This window comes from Callithrix jacchus, chromosome 7, assembly GCF_049354715.1.
Source record: "Callithrix jacchus isolate 240 chromosome 7, calJac240_pri, whole genome shotgun sequence".
NCBI classification, from domain to species: Eukaryota; Metazoa; Chordata; class Mammalia; order Primates; family Cebidae; genus Callithrix; species Callithrix jacchus.
In genome coordinates, this window is record NC_133508.1 from 13,507,713 (window position 1) to 13,530,150 (window position 22,438).

Here is a 22,438-nt window from a genome sequence, read left to right on the forward strand (position 1 = left end):
GTCTTTTCCCCACGCGTGACTGTGGGCTGAGCATGGTGGGGATGGCTGTTTACCGGCTGTGTGCGTTTACTCGCGGTGTGCTTGGGCGCACCGTGTTGGCGAGACGTGGTCACGAGAAGATCAGTCTCCAGTCATTCCCATTTCTGTCCTCACATCATGTATTCCTATGGAATTGACATCTGCACGTACGAGGTGTAGGCAAGACTTTGGGTGGCCACGCGAGGATGGAAGGGAAGGGCTTCGCAAGGCTCATGGTCACACGTGGGCAGAGCCTCCCGGGAGGGTCTGTGCATTTCTCGTGGGCTCGGCCGCGCGAGCCGGGGAGCGCATCTCCAAGGGAGGGTTGTGCGCGTCGCTGCGCGGGCGGTGCTCTCTGGGCTGCTTTCAGTCCCATGCTGATGGCTGCGTCTCAAGGAAGCAGAAATAATCCGAAGTCGATGGCAGGAACGCTCCAAGCATGTGCTGCTCAGCTCGACTGCTGTTTCCTTTCTGCCTAGGAGTTGGGTCTTGTTTGTTTTGTTTTGGAGCAGCTCAGCATAGGTGGGGAGGCTGATAGTGAAAGAGAACCAGGACCTGCCGGATGAGTCTGAAGTTCAAATTATTTTCTTCCCTCATACGATCAGTGTTTGTTGTGGATCGGTATCTGTCAGTGTATGTGTATTCACGCACGGATGTGCAGTCTGAAGTGCACATTTTGCAGAGGTTCATGAAGGTGTTGGTTAGGCTGGGAAGAAGAGGTGGAGGTATTTCACGGGATAGATCAGCGTGCTGCTGGGTGCTCCTCCCTTCCTCCTTTTTTTCAGAGTGCTTGTTTTTGTGCTTGGTCTGTTTTTCCAGCACCACATTACCCAGATTGCTGTCGCCTCCAGGCTCAGGCTTTGCTGCTCTTCAGTTATTTTCCCTCACCCCCACACAGATCTGCAGCGGGGGTCCCCCGGAGGGAAGTTGTGAAGGTGGCGTTCCCAGCTCTGCTTGTGATTCACGAGAAAGGTGTAGCTGAGGACTAGAGTGGGGTCTCCCTGCTGTGGCTGCTGCCTTTCGGGGTGGGCACCTCTTTGCTAGCTTTGTTGAAATGAAAACAAAAAAGACGTACCTTTTTAATAAAGAAGGATTTGGGGTGTCCTCTCAGTGCAGCCAGGTAAGGGTTAGTTTGGGTCAAAACTTTCGAAGATTGCCACTGAGGTTTATTCGGGTTTGGGGTTGTGATTCTGAGATGCTCAAGTTACTGAGTAACAAGAAAGCGTGGCCTTTTCCTGTCATCCAGGCCCCGAGCTGTGGCCGCCGATGAGGATGAGGGGCTGTGAGAGCGTGGGGACCCACGAGTGCCTTCCTGTTCATGCCTTGTTCCCTACTGAACCCCCGACACTGGCTTCCAGCCTCTGGGTGACTGATGCACTGTCCCCTGACTGACGCCTGCAGCTGCACCTCTGCAGTGGCTGGCTGCTGAGGCTCGGCCAGCCTGTTTGAAGATGATTGCGGGTGGTTTTCACCTTGGGGAAAAATGGGGATTTGCCTTCTGGTGCCAGAGGACAGCTCTGGAAGAACAGCTTCTTGGACTCCAGCCTTGTTCCCTGTGCGCTTTGGGAATGGGTCTCTCTTAGGGTCCCAAAGCATTGCCTTCTGCCTGGGATGCAATTCTTTGCAAAGGAACTTCCCACTGTAGTGCCGGCAGGGGACCTAGAAGAGTGAAAGAGAAACAGTGCAATGATCAAGATGCTTTTACTCCACATAATAATCATGGTAATCATAGGTGATATTCTGAAATCTATACCTAGGACCAGGTATTATTCTACATGCCTTATGGGTATTAACTCATTTAAATCTCAGAGTAACCTATGAGGCAGGTATTTACCATTATACCCAATTTGCAAAAGAGAAAACTAAGGCGGCAGAGATATTATGTGAGCTGTCAAACCTTAGCTAGCTATTACATGGCAGAGCTGGTAACTTTTGATTATCAATACAGGGTTGACACACTTTATATGTTTTGTAATGGTAAATGCTTAGTAGATAATTTGACTTAACTTTAGTATTTGGAAATTGAACTTTAATATTAAAGTAAAGAAAACATAATGGGTGGGGCATGGGGGCTCACACCTGTAATCCCAGCACTTTGGGAGGCCGAGGCAGGCGGATCACTTGAAGTCAGGAGTTGGAGACCAGCCTGGCCACCATGGTGAAACCCCGTTGCTACTAACAATACAAAAATTAGCCGGGTGTGGTGTTTATAATTCCAGCTACTCGGGAGGCTGAGGCAGGAGAATCGCTTGAAACCGGGAGGCGGAGGTTTCAGTGAGCTGAGATGGCGCCACTGCTCTCCAGCCTAGGCAACAGAGTGAGACTCAGTCCCAAAAAACTAAAATGAAATAAATAAATAAGAAAGCATAATGATGGCAATCGTGATAGCATAATGTTATCTAAACTTGGAAGCATTTCAGAGCTTTTGGATTGCCATTATTTTGCCTTGGTGGACTTTCTAGAAGTGGTCCCCATTTCAAGATGCCTGCTCCACCCTGGGCCAGTGACCCTGGCCTGAGTCTTAATGTGGAGGTAACTTCTGGTCCCTACAGTGTGGATTTCGAGTCTGGGCGCTTCCCTTGTTTTGAATGAAATCTAACCCAAATGAAAGGCACCAGCAATTAACCACTGGCATTCATTTCCAAAATATGCATCAGTTCCAGTCACTACTTTTGCCCTGCTGTCACCATACATCTTTAAGATAGGAAGCCAGGAAAGCCCTGTAAGAAGCTTGGCTGTCAGCTCCCAGTGTTCACAGGCGTTTAAAATAAAGCATCGTAAAGGCCGCAGGTGCACTCACTTTGCCAGACTTTGTAATCTGATATCTGCTGCCTTATCTACATGTCTTGCCTCACAGAGCAGAGCATTTACTGTTGGAAGCTAAAGGGTCAAGCCTTGGTCTGTGTGGTTAGAGGGGGGCTAAATGGGAGTGAAGGTTGGCCCAGGGGGGTGGAAATGAGATTGAGGAAGCAAAGAGCAACGCAGAGAAAGGACTGGGCTTTGTGGTTTGGTCTGGGTTGTCTGACGCACCTCTGAGTCAGGTCTCAGGGAGAAACCTTTCAACCTGTACGCTTCAGTTCAGCTTCCTGTAAAAGGGAGTCCCAGAACATACCCATATCTCTGAATAAGATGGTGAGACTGAATTACTGTTTGTTAGCATGTTTTCAGACCCTTGGTGCACTATGAGAGCAAGTAAATATTACGTAATGGCAGATTATGAGGGGTACACATTTCTGTTGGTGGATTTGTTCATCTCTATTGTAGCTATCTTTCATTGATTTCTGAAGCAAAAAATAAAAAAATAAAAATAAAAAATAAAACCCCTAAAATACTACTTGGAGAAGCACATGGATGGGAAGAAAGCTTCGATGTGGTGTCCAGGAAGTACCCCAGACTCATCCAAGTCACTTCTTCAATTTCCAGGCTGTGAAATGCCTGTGAATGGGGAGGCCTGGGTACTCGGCACATTACAGAATGAGTCTCCCAACAAACCTCATTTCCCCTCGAGGACAGAACATGACATGCCCTAGAAAATGTATCTTCATCTCCGCGGGGTATGAATACATGTTTTTCATATAGACTGCACATTTGAAGTTGAAGTCATTCCTGTCTGTAGATGGCTGGACAAGGGACCGTGGAGGATTTGAGACTGGGTTCCAGGTCTGGCTCAGCCATGAGGCATTTTGTGGCCTGTGGGCTGCTTGGACATTGACCTACATTGCCTTTGCCCTGTCTCAGTTTCTTCATCTATAAAATCAAGGCAGGTTGCGGGGAGGGGAACAGGGAAGATGAAATCATTTCTTTCTTTTTTTTTTTTTTGAGATGGAGTCTCACTATGTCACCCAGGCTGGAGTGCAGTGATATGATCTTGGCTCACTATAACCTTCACCTCCCAGGTTCAAGTGATTCTCCTGCCTCAGCCTCCTGAGTAGCTGGCTAATTTTTTTTTTGAGACAGTCTCACTCTGTAGCCCAGGCCGGAGTGCAATGGTGTGATCTTGGCTCACTCTAACCTCCGCCTCCTGGGTTCAAGTGATTCTTGCGCCTCAGCCTCCCAAGTAGCTGGGATTACAGGCATGTGCCACCCGGCTAATTTTGTATTTTTAGTAGAGATGGGGTTTCACCATGTTGGCTAGGCTGGTCTCGAACTTCTGACCTTGTGATCTGCCCAGCTTGGCCTCCTACAGTGCTGGGATTACAAGCTTGAGCCACTGCACCTGGCTTAATTTTTGTATTTTTAGTAGAGACCGGGTTTCACCATGTTGGTCAGGCTGGTCTCGAACTCCTGACCTCAGGTCATCCACCTGCCTTGGCCTCCCAAAGTGCTGGGATTACAGGCGTGAACCACTGTGCCCAGCCCAACTTTCAATTGGCAACCCTAAGATTCTGTGGCTCCCTGTGTAAGGAGGGCACTTGCTTTTGTTCCCTAGGGGCATTCTTTGTGTGGCTAGGTGCAGCTCAATTCTGTTTGGAGGAATTTTTTTTTTTTTTTTCCAGGACAGAGCCTTGCTCTGTCACCCAGGCTGGAGTACAGTAGTGCAGTCATAGCTTACTGCAGCCCCAAACTCCTGGGCTCAAGTGATTCTCCTGCCTGAACCTCCCAAGTAGCTGGGACTACAGGTGTGTGCCATCATGCCTTGCTAATTTTTTAATTTTCTGTAGAGACAGGGTCTTGCTGTATTGCTCAGGCTGGTCTCAAACTCGGGGCCTCAAGTGATCCTCCCACTTTAGCCTTCCAAAGTGCTGGGATTACAGGTACAGGCCATTGCACTTGGCCCTGAGGGACATTTTTGTGACTGTACTAGTAGCAAAATGAGAGCTCGGGACCAGCACCCTGATTCCACTTCATGTCGATAGCTGTGTGTCTCCTTTTTCATTAAATGAGTGCCTGCTGCCTGCTGCTTTAGGAAGAGTATAAATAGAAGCTTCTGTGGGTCAAGCACCGTCTTTTCTCCCTTATCTCAAACTCCGCTTCTTAATCTGAAGTTGCCCATTAAATACACCTATTACGGACACAGATGATTGGTTTGTCTGAAAGTCCAGATGGAAAACAGACTCAACTTTTCTTTTTTGGGGTGTGTGTGTGTGTGTGTGTGTGTGTGTACGTGTGTGTGGTGGGGCAGAGAACGCACAGACACTTGCAATGGTTCATATACTTGGCTCATGGATTTCACTGCCATTTTTCTGGGGTTACTCAGAATTTGAGAGTTCATGAGAAGCATTTGGAAGAACGTTACCGAGAGAAAAGGAGAGATGGGAAGGCCCTAGACTTCTCCTCGAGGGTATCTCCACTGCAGTCTTCCTTAGACGTTTGGATTTCCCAGTCCTCTTGTTTTGAGGTGTGGTGTAAATTCAGCCTCTCATACATTTAAAGACATCAGTTGAACACCTGCTGTATTCTAGGCACCGAGGAGACGATGGTGAACAGATGAGAATGTCTGCTCTCCCAGAGCCACAGAAATCACAAGGGACAAAGAAGGGAAAGGAACAGCACATTGGAAGCTGCAGGTTAGGCAGGAACTGAGAGCCAAAGGGGATGTGTGGGGTGGGGCGATGGCAGCTTGAGGTGACGCTGGAATGCAGATCTGGAAGGGCTGTCTGAACATAGACTCTTCTAGTCAAAAGTGGCAGCAAGGGCAAGTGCCTGATGCGGGCGCCTGCCTGGAATTTTTTTTTTTTTTTGAGACAGGGTCTCGATCTGTCATCAGGCCAGAGTGCAGTGGCACGATCTTAGCTCACTGCAGCCTTGACGTCCTGGGTTACAACAATCGTCCCGCCTCAGCCTCCTGAGTAGCTGGTATTGCAGGCATGCATCACCACACCTGGCTGATAGTTTTTCTTTTTGTAGAGATGGGATCTTGCTTTGTTGCCCAGGCTGGTCTCGAACTCCTGATGTCAAGCTATCCTCCCACCTTAGCCTCCCAAAATGCTGAGATTATAGGTGTGAGCCACCATAACTGGCCATGCCTGGCATTTTTGAGGTCCAGTGGCTTCTAGGAGGCCATCCGGTCAAGGGGGAGGATAAGGGGAGCTAAGGTGAGAGACAGACGTGGGGAGGGAGCAGGCAGGTTGGCAAGGGCCTCTTAGGCTGCAGTGAAGACTCTGCCTTTCGCTGTAACTGAAATGGGGAACCTTGGAAGGTTTTGAGCACAGAAGTAACTTGATCTGACTTTCGCTTTTCATGATCCTGGGGTGGCTGTGCTGGCAGCAGATGGTTGGGGTTCAGGGACAGAAATGCAGAGATCAGTTAGGCTCCTAAAGTGACCCAGCTGAGGGGTAATGGGGTTTAGAATTGGGAAGCAGCCATGGAGGTGATGAGAAGTGGTTGGATTCTGGATGTGTGTTTTTTGTTTTGTTTTTGAGATGAAGTCTCACTCTGTCACCCAGGCTGGAGTTCAGGGGCATGATCTTGGTTCACTGCAGTCTCCGCCTCCCGGGTTCAAGTGATTCTCCTGCCTCAGCCTCCTGAGTAGCTGGAATTACAGGCGTGCCCGACCACGCCCACCTAATTTGTAGATGGGGTTTTACCATGTTGGCCAGTATGGTCTCGATCTCCTGACCTCGTGATCTGCCTGCCTCGGCCTCCCAAATTGCTGGGATTACAAGTGTGAGCCACCACGCCCGGCCAGATTCTGGATGTGTTTTAAAGGTAGAGCTGGTGGGAATTGCTGGTGGACTGGTGTGAGATTCTCCAGGGACCTGGGGTTGGAAGAAGGGTTCATTTGGTGCTTTTGTTCAGTATCCCCGAGAGTTTTCAGAGCACCTGCTCTGTCTGCACACTGGGGCTGCCCATGTGCAGGGAGGCTCTGGAAATACAGGGCGAGCTCACAGCCTTGGGCTTCTGGGCTCCCCTGGGGAGGGATTTCTGAGTTTGAAGGTGAAATTCTGGGAGGGACTTTGAGGTGCCTCCTCTTCTGTCACAGTGGGAAACGCCTGTGCTAGGCTGGAAATGTTAACAGCGAAAAGAGCTGTTTAACACTGCGTAAGTGCTGTTTTGTGCCTTTAGAATCATCAATAGAAAGAGCTGGATCACTTTGACAGGTGGGCCTTTAACCTCTGTCCAACTTGATTTGGCAATTTAAAGCCTGAGCATTTTTGGTGGGAAATACAATAAACATGAGAACTCTGACTACTCCTTTTCGTTGACAGGATGTTTTAGATATATTTTTTTGTTTTTTGTTTTGAAACCAGGTCTTGCTCTGTCACTCAGGCTGTAGGTAGTGGTGTCATCATAACTTACTGCTGCCTTGAAGTCGAATCCTCCCACCTCAGGCTCCTGAGTAGCTGTGACTACAGGCTCACACCACCATGCCTAATTTTGTTTATTTTTTGTAGAGATGGGGGTCACACTGTGTTGCCCAGGCTGGTCTCAAACCCCTGGGGTCAAGCGATCCACCTGCCTCAGCCGTCCTAAGTTCTGGGATTCCAGGCATGAGCCAACGTGCCTGTTCTAAAAGTTTTTCTTGATTGAAAAAGACAACAGGCTGGGCGCCGTGGCTCACACCTGGAATGCCAGCATTTTGGGAGGCTGAGGCGGGCCCATCATTTGAAGTCAGGAGTTCGAGACCAGCCTGGCCAACATGGTGAAACCCCTGTCTCTACTAAAAATGCAAAAAATTAGCCAGGCATGGTGCTGTGCACTGTAGTCCCAGCTACCCGGGAGGCTGAGGCAGGAGAATTGCTTGAACCCTGGAGGCGGAGGTTGCAGTGAGCTGAGATCACGCCATTGCACTCCAGACTGGGTGACAGAGTAAGATTTCAGCTCTAAAAAAAAATTAATAAATAAAATAAAGAGAACAAACTTCAGTGTCCTTATTGATTAGTAAAGTGAGACTTGGAAATGGGAGTTCTGGTTGGAGCTTGTTCCCAGAGAAGCTAATGACGACTGTGTCTCAAGTACATATTTCTGGTTCAAATTTGGCAACTGAATGGACAGTAATTAGTTTTGGCTGATGCCAGGTGGACATTTGTGTGCTCTCGGGAGGATTTCAGGGGTTAACTCGTTGAGTTTTTCTTTGGCTGGGTCTCTGTAAATCTCTTTAATCTTTCCTTTCCCCAAATAAATCTCCTTAAATCCCCTTCAATCTCTGTCCTCCTGCCTCTCCTTCTCTCTCCTCTGGAAGGGCTTAGGCATTGGTCCAGTGGAGATTTGTCACATTACTGGTCAACTGGCCCACCGGGGATATGTTTCTTTCTTTCTTTTTTTTTTGGAGACAGAGTCTCACTCTGTCACCCAGCCTGGAGTGCGGTGGTGCGATCTCAGCTCACTGCAACCTCCGCCTCCCGGGTTCAGGCGATTCTCCTGCCTCAGCCTCCCAAGTAGGTGGGATTAAAGGCACATGCCACCATGCCTGACTAATTTTTGTAATTTTGGTAGAGATGATATTTCACCATGTTGCCCAGGCTGGTCTTAAATGCCTCATGCCAAGTGATCCGCTCCCCTCGGCCTCACAAAGTGCTGGGATTATAGGCATGAGCCACTGCGCTCGGCCATTATGTTTCTTTAATTAATGAAGGACCTGTTTACAGGTGGCCACCGTGAAGCCTGGTGCCCGAGTCAGTGGACCCAAGGTCCACTGATGCAAAATGGCCAATTCTATGCTTATTTAGTCCAGGAGGACACTTGGACTTTGGGAAAGATTCCAGCCTGATCTCAGTTTATGTTACCTATGCCCCTTTGGCCTTCTGTGATAAGGGAGATCTCTTCTTTGGGCTAGTTTTTTTTTGTTTTAATTAGATTTCACTTGATTTTCTTTTCTTTTCTTTTTTTTTTTTTTCACTTATTATGCAGTGTATTGATCATTCAGGCTCCAGTTAGATCAAAGGTAACTTCCTAATACACGCCATAGGTCAAGTTCATTTTATACCTTCAGCTATCTGTTCTCCATGTCTTGTGCAGTTTTTCCAAATCTTTCGCAGGACTTAGAAATGGAGAGTTTCCAGCCTGGAGTGCTGGCTCATGCCTGTAATCCCAGCACTTTGGGAAGCTGAGGCAGTTAGGTCACCTGAGTTCAGGAGTTCAAGACCAGCCTGGCCAATATGGTAAAACTCTGTCTTTACTCAAAAATTAGCTGGCATGTGGTGCATGCCTCTAATCCCAGCTACTTGGGAGGTTGAGACATGAGAAACACTTGAACCTGGGAGATGGAAGTTGCAGTGAGCTGAGATTGTACCACTGCACTTCAGCCTGGGCAACAGAGTGAGACTGTCTCAAAAAAAAAAAAAGAAAGACATGGGGGATTCTGTCTCCTGGTTAACACTAAACCTTGAGGGTAAGCCTTTCATAGGGTATATTTGCTGAGGCCAGGTAGGGGAGGCAATATAACGTGACTGAAAGATCGTTCTGGTACAAGCATTCATAGCTGAATGCCTCTGGATAGACTCCTTAATCTCTCTGAGTTTAAGAGGGAGACAGGAGTTGCTGCCTCGCGGGATTGTTATAAGGATTCAGTGACATGTGTGAGGTACCTGGCACATAACTGGGGTTGAATGTATGGTAACTGTCATCAAGCGGTAGTTGCCTCCAGCAGCCAAGGTTGACTTTGCTTGGACATTTGGGGCCAGTTCCAGTGGGGAAGAACATGTCAGTATCTGTTGGAAATTGATTTTTGGAAGCTCTTGATGCACATAGGCATGATGGTGCATATTTAACCTTGCCCGAAACTGATTTAAGAAACCATAAACAGTTCTTCAATCAGCCAGGGAAGAACAGTCCACAGCTGTTCTTCCTGGTACAGTGAGTAGCTAAGAACATAGACTGGGAAGTTACACAGATATGGGTGGAAATCCTGGGTCCACAGCTTCCTAGCTGTATGGCTTTGGGCCAATTATTTTACCAGTCTGAGCCTCACGTCCTCATCTGTAAAACAGGATAACACTCGGACCTAATGTGAGGCTTGTGGTGAAGATGAAACGAGGGTGCGTGCGAACCACTGAGAGCAGCGCGTGTCATGTGGGTGTGTGCACGGTAAATGCCCGCTCTCTCTCATTTGTCCCTGCTCTTCAGAGGCCATTTGCACAGATTTGGAAGGCATGCTGAGCCATTCAACATTTGCTCCCAACAGGGGTGATTAGTTCATGTAATGCTAGCATTAAGCAAAAGACTCTCCCTGAAACATCCTCTGGCCCAGCTTTGGCGCTGGACTGACCTAGTTAGCTGTGTGTCCCAGGCTCAGCCCTCCCTCTGGTTAGCTCCTCCTCATTTTTTCCTCTGCACCTCTCCCTGCACCCTTAGCTGGTTTTAGAACATCTGTCCCCCTCTCCATCAGCCTGGGCAACAGTGCCTTCTCAATGTGTGGAGGTCTGCAGGCAGACTGTGGCTTTTCTTTGATTCGATGTGCTTTTCTTGGGAAACTGCTTCAGTCTTTCTGCTTTGTTTCTTACTGAAACTCGTGTTGATTTGAGGACTCAAGTAACTTCCTTACAGTGTGAACCATCATGGAGTTTCGTAGTTTAAAACCTATAGATACTGAATTTATTTTAATGCTAGAGTATTTAAAAATGGCAGCATGCATATGTATATACCATGTAAGAACATGTATTTATTTAAAATATCCTTCTGGGGGATTTTTGCATGGGAGGTGGGAGAAGATCTCAAAAGCTTTCAATGTCCCAGGTCACAGGATGTTAGCATAACATGTAGGGAGTGAATTTCCAAATCGGGCATGATTCCTTCTCTTGACCTGTCCATTTCAGTTCCTTTGCAGTCACACAATATCCAGGGTCATGATTTATTGGTGCTTCTATCACAGGCTGAGCAGAGGAAGAAAAAGCTCCTCCAACTGAAAGTAGTCAATATTTCTAGTTGTTGAGAGGACCTGTCTCTGTCTTTCATGACCACAGCACAGATCACTGAAATTGGTTTTACAATAAATTGGATTTGGTGCCATAAATGGAATCCTAAAGGTATCGTATTAAATAAAACCTCAGACAGTTTCTGATGTTCAAGTGACAGTCCCGCCCGCCTCCCCAACACAACCCTGTCCCCTGGTACAAGGCCCAAAGTGTTGTGAAAAAGAAAAACCCTAAACCTGTGCAGCTTTGGAAGAAGTGTGGATGGGGAAAGAGAAGTCGGACAAAGCCAGGAGGTATCGTGGAGCGGCTGGCAGGCCAGTGTCCCCCGCCCCTAAGTGTCCTCCCATTTATGAGCTGATACTTCCTTAACCTTGAGAAAAGACTGCTTCAAACTTGCCTTAAAACTTGACAAGATATAAATACCTCGAAATAGGTTGAGAGGCTGCCAGTCATTTACGATGTAAGTGATTTTAAGGAAAGAACATTTTCTCAAGGCTTAATTAGCATTTGAATGGGAGGCAAAAGGGAGAAGAAGTACTTTCATTCCTGGGAGGCTCAAATCGGTGGCAAAGTGAGGAGTTAGGGCTGAGTGAGGCCAGTGGGAATGATGCACTGGGGCTCTGGGAAAAGGACTCTCAAACCAACCTACATCAACTGTTGCAAAATTGGGCCCTAAAATGTCCTGGGCTCTGGAAAGGGAGGCTGCTGTGTTGTTGCCTCTCCCATCTTTCCTTCTTCCTCCAGGGCCAGGGCAGGAGTTCAGAGACCGTAACAGCTCTGCGACACCCAGGCGTCTGACACCCAGGCGTCTTTAGGTCGGAATAGGATCCAGGTCACCATTGAAAAATTCCACTTCTGTAAGAACATGTGCCTCAGACAGCAACAACAGCAATAACCACAAGCTTTCAGTGGCAGTCTTGGGATGTACTTTGCATATGAATTGGGGACAGCCAGCATTTGGCAATAACGTACAAGAATTATGCTCCTTGGATTTTTGGTGTGTGTTAGCATGGTCAGTTAAAAACGGAGTTTGGGGCCCTAGTCGTGATGGACAGTGTTGGCTTTCTGTGGCCCTTTCAGCTTCTTTGACAAATGGATATAGTATTTAATATAATAATAAGACTTCATATTTGACTTTTTTTTTTGAGAAGGAGGCTCACTCTGTTGCCAGGCTGGAGTGTAGTGGTGCAATCTTGACTCACTGCAACTTCTGGCTCCTAGGTTTAAGTGATTCTCCTGCCTCAACCTCCCAAGTAGCTGGGATTACAGCACCTACCACCATGCCTGGACAATTTATATATTTTTAGTACAGGTGGCGTTTCACCACCTTGACCAGGCTGGTCTCGAACTCCTGACCTCTGATGATCTGCCCTCCTCGGCTTCCTCTCTCATGTACTTTAAATCATCTCTAGATTACTTGTCATACCCGATATAATGTAAATGTTATGTACATAGTTGGAACACTGTATTCTTTCGAGAATACTGACAAAAAGGCTGTATATGTTCAGTACAGACACAATTTTTTTCCCCTAAGCATTTTTCTTTTTTTTGTTTTTGAGATGGAGTTTCGCTCTTGTTACCCAGGCTGGAGTGCAATGGTGTGATCTCGGCTCACCGCAACCTCCGCCTCCTGGGTTCAGGCAATTCTCCTGCCTCAGCCTCCTGAGTAGCTGGGATTACAGGCACGCGCCACCATGTCCAGCTAATTTTTTGTATTTTTAGTAGAGATGGGGTTTCACCATGTTGACCAGGATGGTCTCGATCTGTTGACCTCATGATCCACCTGCCTTGGCCTCCCAAAGTGCTGGGATTACAGGCTTGAGCCACCGCGCCCGGCCAAGTATTTTTCTTTGAGACAGTTTCACTCTGTTGCCCAGGCTGGAGTGCAGTGGCATGATCTCGGCTCACTGGAGCCTCCACCTACCAGGTTCAAGCGATTCCCCTGCCTCAGCCTCCCCAGTAGCTGGGATCACGGTGTGTGTCACCACACCCGCATAATTTTTGTTATTCATTTGTGTGTTAATGGACACAGGTTGCTTCCAGCTCTTGGCTGTGGTGAATTGCACTGCTGTGAACATGGTGCGCAGGTGTCTGAGTGCCTGCCTGCAGTTCTTTTGGGTATATATCCAGAAGTGGAATTGCTGGATTGGATGGCCATTCTAGATTTCATTTTTTGAGGAACTGCCATACTGTTTTCTACAGCTGCTTGATGTTTTGCAGTTTGCAATGTGGTTTTGGCATCCGTGATTCCTTCTGACTCTTGGTGAGCGAGCAGCAGTTCCTGACCTCATTTAACAGATAAGGACATGGAGAGTCAGAAGGGTAAAATGACTCAGGTGAAGAGGTTGCTAAGGAGCATGTGGAAAGTTAGGAGTCTCCTGGCTCTGGTGCTCATTCTCTTTTTTTTTTGAGATGGAGTCTTGCTCTGTTGCTTAGGCTGGAGTGCAGTGGCACGATCTCGACTCACCGCAACCTCCATCTTCTGGGTTTGAGCGATTCTCTTGCCTCAGCCTCCCGAGTAGCTGGGATTACAGGCATGCACCATCACACCTGGCTAATTTTTTGTATTTTTAGTAGAAACGGGGTTTCACCATGTTGGTCAGGCTGGTTTTGAACTCCTGACCTCAGGTGATCTGCCTACCTTGGCCTTCCAAAGTGCTGGGATTACAAGTGTGAGCCACCGCACCCGGCCATCATTCTCTTTTTATCAGGCTGCTAACATCAAGCTGGTTAGTGGAGTCAATGGATAGAGACGTCTGACTGATATTTTAAAGAAAGCCAAATCTCTCCCTCTGTGCATGTATGTGTTATGGTATGGGAAGGAGCCATTGGAGTCAGCTGTGGGCTAATAAACTGGTCTTGGTGGGAGGGAAGTTCTGATTTGTAGCATTTGCTAATTTCCATGGTGTAAATACTCCCATCTGGTAGGATTCGAAGCTCCCTATGGTTTAACAACCTACTTGCAAAATTCCCGACTTAGGCAGACTCTTGGGAGTCCCTGGGAGGTGGCTGTGGCATCCTTCTGAAGGAAGCAGAGGTCAGGAGGTCTGGGCTTGAGTCCCAGCTCTGCCATTTAAGAACTGTGGAATGGGCCGGGCATGGTGGCTCATGCCTGTAATCCTAGCACTTTGGGAGGCCGAGGCGTGTGGATCATCTGAGGTCAGGAGGTCGAGAACAGCCTGGCCAACATGGTGATACTCCATCTTTACTAAAAATACAAAAATTAGCCGGGTGTGGTGGCGCACACCTGTGATCCCAGCTACTTGGGAGGCTAAAGCAGGAGAATCACTTGCACCTGGGAGGCGGAGGTTGCAGTGAGCTGAGATCACGCCATTGCACTCCAACCTGGGCAACAAGAGTGAAACTCTGTCTCAAAACAAAAAACAAACTGTGGAATCTTGGTTTTATCCTCACTTGGTCTTTTTTTTTTTTTTTTTTGAGACTGAGTCTTGCTCTGTCACCCAGGCTGGAGTGCAGTGGCACAATCATGACTCACTGTACCCTCTGCCTCCCAGGTTCAAGTGATTCTCCTGCCTCAGCCTCCTGAGTAGCTGGGATTACAGGTATACACCATCACACCTGGCTGATTTTGTATTTTCAGTAGAGCTGGGGTTTCACTATGTTGGCCAAGCTATTCTTGAACTCCTGACCTCAAATCATCGATTTACCTCAGCCTCCCAAAGTGCTGGGATTACAGGCGTGAGCCACTGCACCAGGCCTGTCCTCTCCGAGTCTTGATGACCTTGTGTGTCAAATGAGGTTAATGACACTTGCTTACCTTCTAGACTTTTTATAAGTGATAAGGAATGTGTGATGCTTGGCATATATTAAAGGCCTAATGTTAATAGACACAGGAGGAATTATGATGTTATGAAGATTATAGCTTTAAAAATGCTTCCTTCTTGGCCGAGTGTAGTGCCTCATGCCTGTAATTCTAGCACTTTGGGAGGCAGAGGTGGGTGGATCACTTGAAGTCAGGAGTTCGAGACCAGCCTGGCCAACATGGGTGAAACCCCGTCTCTGCTGAAAACTATAAAAAATTAGCCAGGCGTGGTGGCACATGCCTGTAGTCCCAGCTACTCGGGAGGCCGAGGTGGGAGAATTGCTGGAACCCAGGAGCCGGAGGTTGCAGTGAGTCGAGATTGTGCCATTGCACTCCAGTCTGGGCAACAGAGCGAGCCTCTGTCTCAAAGAAAAGAAAAAAAGGGTTTCCTTTTCCTCACCGTCAGTGTCACATTCACCTCTTGAAACCTAGTTGTTATCTTTTGGGCAGGCTTCCTGTGGACCTTGGCTCAGATGTTGACCTTGAACCTGAAACTTATCAACACAAACCCCAAAGTTTCACAGTCTGTTTTCTCTGGCTCTATTTGAGTGTTGTTACATTGTTTTCATTTTTGGTTTTTAAGGGATTGGTGCCTTAAGAAAAATTTAAAAGAAACTTAGAACAGCAACATGTTATCCTTGCAGAGAATTTGAAAAATATGGAAAAACCTAGGGAAGACAGTAAGAATCAGCTGTTAGGCCAGGCGTGGTGGCTCATGCCTGTAATTTTAACACTTTGGGAGGCCGAAGTGGGCGGATCACTTGAGGCCAGGAGTTTGAGACCAGCCTGGCCAACATAGTGAAACCCTATCTCTACTAAAAATACAAAAAAATTAGCCGGGCCTGGTAGCACATGCCTGTAATCCCAGCTACTTGGGAGTCTGAGGCGGGAGAATTTCTTGAACCCGGGAGTCCAGGGTTCCAGTGAGCTGAGACTGCGTGACTGTACTCCAGTCTGGGTGACAGAGCAAGACTGTGTCTTAAAAAAGAATAAAAAAAGAGTCAGTCATTGGCTGGATGGATCCTGGGCATTGAGTCCTTCTGGGGCACTGGGGGGAGATCTTGGGAGAAACCCCAGAGATTAGGGGTGGGGTTAGACCTGTGGCCTGGGGGGGGTGTGGTTCTGCACTAACTCGAGGTATTTCAGTATGCAGGGGGTGTGCCTGAATCACTGTGAACCTGTTGAGAATTGGCTGTGGATATAGCGGTGGCTTTGACCCCTGTAAGCTGTAGTCTTTGTGAGCTCTGTGGATGTCGGATGTAGTGTGTCAGTATTTTTGTGTAGCTTGGCAGTGATGGTGGTGGTGATGGCATTGCTTGGCTTCTTCTCACGGTCACCATCTATCTATCCTCATGACCACTTCTAAACACATCCCCAGAATCAGCAGTGGGACAGTTCCTGCCGCCAAGATGAGACCCGACTCCACACACTTCCAGCGAGCTAATTATACTTGTGAGAAAAAGGAGATAAAAAATATTCATATCCCAGTGTGGCTGACGCTCCCTGCTTAGGGTAAGAGACAGGAAGCCAGCTTCTGTGTTGCTTCGTGACATAAAATAAATACTGTTACACGCACAGTCCTGCCTTCTGCTAAGCTGCAGATGCCCCAAAACTTGAAGCCAGCCCCTCTTCAGAATGCAGTCTTTGGAAGTTCTTGAGGTTAGAACAGCGGTTCTCAGGGACCAGGGACCAGTTTCGAGGAAGACAGTTTTTCCGTGAACCGGGGGGAGGGGATGGTTTCGTCCTGATTCAAGCGCGTTGTGTTTGTTCTTCACTTTATTTCTAGTGTTATTACATTGTAACATCTAATGAAATAATTCTACAACTCGACATAATGTGGAATCAGTGGGAGCCCTGAGCTTGTTTTCCAGCAACTGGACGGTCCCGCCTGGGGGTGGTGGTAGACAGTGATGGATCATCGGGCATTAGATTCTCATAAGGAGCGGGCCACCTAGATCCCTTGCAGCGCAGTTCACAGTGGGGCTTGTGTTCTGATGAGAATCTAATGCCACTGCTGACTAGACAGGAGGCGGAGCTCAGGCAGTGATGCGGGTGATGGGGCATCTACAGATGAAGCTTTGCTTGGTTGCCAGCTGTTCACCTCCTGTTCTGCAGCCCAGTTCCTAGCAGGCCACAGTCTGGTACTGGTTCATGACCTGGGGGCTGGGGACTCCTTGGCTTAGAAGGTGAGGTCTTTGGGGCCAGGCGTGGTGGCTCACGATTGTAATCCCAGAATTTGGGAGGTTGAGGCAGGCAGATCACTTGAGGTTAGGAGTTCGAGACCAGCCTGGCCAACATGGTGAAACTTCGTCTCTACTAAAAAATACAAAAATTAGCGGGGCATGGTGGCGGGTGCCTGGAATCCCAGCTACTTGGGAGGCTGAGGCAGGAGAATTGCTTGAACCCAGGAGGTGGAGATTGCAGTGAACCTAGATTGCTCCAGCTTGGGTGACAGAGCAAGTCTCTGTCTCAAAAAGAAGTGAGGTCTTTGTAACTTAGATGATCAGCTAGACTAGCTCTCTGTGAAACAGGTGTATTGAGATGACGTGAATGGCCCGGGACCCACAGTTAATCTCCGTCACCTCCAGGCCTGGGCTTTGGCCATGTCATCTTCCTGTTGTGTTATGGAAAAGGATGTGCACTGCGGTCATTAGGAGGAGTCATGACAGAGCACCAACAGAGGGCTGGTTAGCAGAGAAGACGTAGTCGGCGCTGGAGGTTGGGTGGCCTCAGCCATTGTGTCTCTATTCCTTTGTTACTTGCTTTGTGGATGCAAAAGGAGTTCTCGAGAATGTGTCTGGCTCCTGAGGAAGTAGGAGCTGTGGGCAGTTGGTGCCCTTGCTCCTCTGCTTGCCTTCCCCCTGCCTGCTGAGGATCCAGGCCATGTGTCCCTAAGTAGGTGACAGGGAACCAATTCAGGCAGCAGAGAGCAGAGGACAGGCGCCTCCGATCCCCACAGGGTCTCTGCAAAGACCTGACTTAGGATTATCCTGTGCTGTGGCTACGTAGAGGCTTTCCCAGGCCCCAGCAGAGCCGGCCTCACACACAGGCAGTGCCTCCCTCGGGTGGGATATCTTTGTGTTTAATACATGTTTGTGTCTGGGTGTGGCGGCTCACGCTTGCAATCCCAGTGCTTTGGGAGGCCGAGGCGGGCGGATCTAGCTTGTTGTGAGGTTTTGTTGCAATAACAAGAATAATAATGATTACAGGTTGGGCACAGAGGCTCATGCCTGTAACCTCAGCACTTTGGGAGGCCCAAATCACGCCACTGCATTCCAGCCTGAGTAAGACCCTGCCTCAAAAAAAAAAAAAAAAAAAAGGGTTATAACACATGTCACAGATTACAGGTGACCTGTAATGAAAGGGCATTGATTTTAATTTTTTAGGCAGGTAGGCGTTACACCCCATCATGTGTTAACTCCCGAGGAAAGACCTCTCTGTGACACCTTCAGGAATACCATTACAGATTTTATTCCTTCGGCCTACAGCATTTTCTGAAGTATAAAATATTAGGCACTCCTAGCAATGTATACATCATTGGGAAGGAATTTATCTTTTGTAGGAGTGAGCCTGGAGAAAGAGATGGGAGAGAGAACTTGAAATCACAAAGGGTTGGACTAGAATTAAAGGGTGGCAGTCATGTTGATTGTGCCAAAGAGGAGGTCAGAGGCGGGTAAAGTCAGCCAGAGTCATAGCATTCATTCATTCGTCTGTTTGTTTGTTCATTCCGTGAACAGTTTTGAAGGCTCACTGTGAGAAATTGTGAGAGACTAGTATTTCTGTCTCTGTGAGCTCTGTGATTCTTTTTTTTTTTTTTTTTTGAGACTAGGTCTTGCTCTGTCACCCAGGCTGGAGCACAGTGGTGTGGTGGTAGCTCATTGCAGCCTCGACTTCCTAGGTGATGAAGCCATCCTCCTGCCTCAACCTCCCTAGTAGCTGGGACTATAGGTGTATGCCACCTTGCCTGGCTATTGTTTTTTTAATTATTATTATTTTTTGTAGAGATGGGTTCTCTCTTTGTTGTCTAGGCTGGACTGGAACTCCTGGCTTCAAGCTGTCCTCCTGCCTTGGCCTCCCAAAGTGCTGGGATTACAGGAGTGGGCTGCCACATTCAGCCTGATCGTGGTGATTCTGATGGTCTCTGTGGAAGCTCATGGGAAGAAGAATGGGATTTGTCTTCCTGTTGGGGGCACTGATCTTGCTGCCACGTCTGTTGTGCAGGTGGCCTAGGTGAGGGAGGGGCTCTGCCTGCTTCATGTGGTGGCCCTGCCTTGGCTGGTTAGACACCTAGGTAGTGTCATAAAAGGTCATGGTGGCCTCTTTAGGACATTGACCCCTCCTCCTGCTGTCAGTGGTGGCTGTCCCCTCATAGGAATTCTCTTTTTTTTTGAGATGGAGCTTCACTCTGTCACCCAGGCTGGAGTGCAGTGATGTGAGCTCAGCTCACTGCAACCTCTGCCTCCTAGCTTCAAGTGATTCTCCTGCCTCAGGCTCCCGAGTAGTGGGGATTACAGGTGCACGCCACCATGCCAGGTATAGTTTTTATTTTTAGTAGAGAGGAAGCTTCACCATGTTGGCCAGGATGGTCTTGAACTCCTGACCTCAAGTGAGGTAAAGTCCACCTTGGCTTCTTAAAGTTCTGGAATTACAGGCATGAGCCACTGCATCCAGCCAGGACTTTGGAGAACTGAGAGACAGATCCCACAGCTACAGGACAGGACAGGACAGGACAACAAAACCCAAAACCAAACCATCAGATAGGATGGGTTGAGTCCCCTCCATGCCAGGCACTCAGTCCTGGTGAACAAAACATGGTTCTTGCCCTGAGGGAGCGTTTTAGGGAGACAGTAAAACATGTCATTCCAGTTCAGTGTGACTGCGCAGTGGTAGAAGGTTACCTCACTGGGGCTGGGGCTCAGGGACAGCTGGGCTGTTGCCTAAGAAAGTTCCAGAAGTCAGAAATTAGATAGCATTGCTCAATGAGTGTATAATGAGCTGCTGTGTGCCAAATAGGATGCTGGCCTCTGTAAGATAAAGGAATATGTAATTTTAATAATATAGTTAAATAGCATTATTAAAACTATGTATTGGTTGGGCGTGGTTGGTCAGGTGTGGTGGCCCACGCTTGTAATTCCAGCATTTTGGGAGGCTGAGGCGGTTATATCACTTGGGGTCAGGAGTTCAAGACCAGCTTGGCCAATATGGTGAAACTCTGTCTCTACTAAAAATACAAATATTAGCTGGGCATGGTGGTGCGTGCCTGTAATCCCAGCTACTCAGGAGCCTGAGGCAGAAGAATGGCTTGAACCCAGGAGGAGGAGATTGCAGTGAGCTGAGATCACACCACTGCACTCCAGTCTGGGTAACAGAGTGAGACTTTGTCTAAAAAATAAGCATTACGTTATTAATATATTAAATATAAGATTGTTAATTCTATTATTTATTAATAGTATTTAATAGTCATAATAGCAGATATTTACTGAGCATTTACCAGGTGTTAGATACTGTGGCAACTGCCACCTGAAACATGGTCAGCGATACATGGACTGCATGTGTGACCGTGGCGTCCCGGGACGATTATAGTGGAGCTGAGACATTCCTGTTGCCTTGTCACTGTCATGATGTGTGACGTCGTGCATTACTCATGTTTGTGGTGATGCTGCGGTCAACATACCAACTGCATGGTACTGTGTGGTACCTAATGCTTGATAGTTCCGTGTTATAAGGTACTGTGTGGTACCTAATGCTTGATAGTTCCGTGTTATAAGGTACTGTTTGGTACCTAATGCTTGATAGTTCCGTGTTATAAGGTACTGTGTGGTACCTAATGCTTGATAGTTCCGTGTTATAAGGTACTGTGTGGTACCTAATGCTTGATAGTTCCGTGTTATAAGGTACTGTGTGGTACCTAATGCTTGATAGTTCCGTGTTATAAGGTACTGTGTGGTACCTAATGCTTGATAGTTCCGTGTTATAAGGTACTGTGTGGTACCTAATGCTTGATAGTTCCGTGTTATAAGGTACTGTGTGGTACCTAATGCTTGATAGTTCCGTGTTATAAGGTACTGTGTGGTACCTAATGCTTGATAGTTCCGTGTTATAAGGTACTGTGTGGTACCTAATGCTTGATAGTTCCGTGTTATAAGGTACTGTGTGGTACCTAATGCTTGATAGTTCCGTGTTATAAGGTACTGTGTGGTACCTAATGCTTGATAGTTCCGTGTTATACGGTACTGTTTGGTACCTAATGCTTGATAGTTCCGTGTTATAAGGTACTGTGTGGTACCTAATGCTTGATAGTTCCGTGTTATAAGGTACTGTGAGGTACCTAATGCTTGATAGTTCCGTGTTATAAGGTACTGTGAGGTACCTAATGCTTGATAGTTCCGTGTTATAAGGTACTGTGTGGTACCTAATGCTTGATAGTTCTGTGTTACAAGGTACAGACCGTGTTACTGGTTTATGTATTTGCTATGCTGTACTTTTTATTGTTACTTTAGAGTATACTCCTTCTACTTATTTAGATAAAAACAGTCAACGGTAGAACAGCCTCAGGCAGGTCCACCAGGAGGTATCCAGATTTTTAGGCACTTGGCCTAAAAAATCTTTTACACAGTTTTGCTATCATTGTTATCGTAGGAGATGGCAGCTCTGTGCGTGACTCTTCCCCTGAGGACCTTCCAGTGGGACGACAAGATGTGGAGGTGGAAGGCGATGATACTGATGGTCCCAATCCTATGTTGATCTAGGCTAATGTGTGTGTGTGTGTGTTTTGTTTTCCTTTTTTGAAGTGGAGCCTCACTATGGTGCCAGGCAGTGGTGTGATCTTGGCTCACTGTGACCTCCGCCTTGGCCTCCCGAGTAGCTGGGATTACAGGTGTGCACCACCATGCCCGGCTAATTTTTATATTTTTAGTAGAGATGGGGTTTCACCATGTTGGCCACGCTGGTCTGGAACTCTGACCTCAGATGGTCCACCTGCCTCGGCCTCCCAAAGTGCTGGGATTACAGACGTGAGCTACTGCACCTGGCCTAAAAAAATCTTTTACATTGTGTGTGTGTATATGTGTGTGTGTGTGTTTGTGTGTGTGTGTGTTTTGAGGCAGAGTCTGGTTCTATAATCTGGCTGGAGTGCAGTGGTGCGATCTTGGCTCACTGCAACCTCTGCCTCCTGGGTTCAAGCAATTCTCCTACCTTAGCCTCCTGAGTAGCTGGGATTGCAGGCGCCTGCCACCATGCCCAGCTGATTTTTGTATTTTTAGTAGAGATGGGCTTTCTCCACATTGGTCAGGCTGGTCTGTGACTTGTGACCTCAGGTGATCTGCCTGCCTCGGCCTCCCAAAGTGCTGGGATTACAGGCGTGAGCCACTGCGCCTGGCCCTCTCTGCCTTTATTCTTTCAGTTTTCAACTCATACTCTTGAGCGTCAATTTTCCTATATTTTTCTATTTTTAGAAATAATTTTTTGGAGATGGGGACTCTCACAATGTTGCCCAGGCTGGTCTCAAACTCCTGGCCTCAAGTGATCCTCCCACCTTGGCCTCCCAAAGTGCTGGGGTTATAGGCGTGAGCCACTCACTGTGTCTGATGTGTTTTGCTCTTGGGAGAATTTCCTCTGATGCAGCTGAAAGCTTCTTGAGAGCAGGGGACACTTTCTTGCATGTGATCTCTTTCACATGATTTTCCAAAATACCTCACACGCTGAGTAATGGATGGTGAGTTTATTTGGTTCTGTTTTAAAATCCCGAGTAACGGAATTGTCTCCACAGTGGTTTAGAGAGCCTGCTTTTCTAAATGTTTTTGTT

The 22,438-nt window shown here is 47.7% G+C and overlaps 1 protein-coding gene across 5 annotated transcripts in view; it reads left to right on the plus strand.

Annotated features, from left to right (window-relative positions):
- CAMK1D (calcium/calmodulin dependent protein kinase ID) overlaps positions 1-22,438 on the plus strand; it is a 456,826-nt gene that overhangs the window by 636 nt on the left and 433,752 nt on the right. The window contains exon 1 of one of the 5 annotated variants that reach the window (XM_054258456.2): positions 1-22,438. This exon is cut by the window's right edge and continues 53,461 nt beyond it. The exons of the other annotated variants lie outside the window; for them this stretch is intronic. The gene's annotated coding sequence lies outside the window, so the exon portion shown is untranslated. 5 annotated transcript variants of the gene reach the window in all.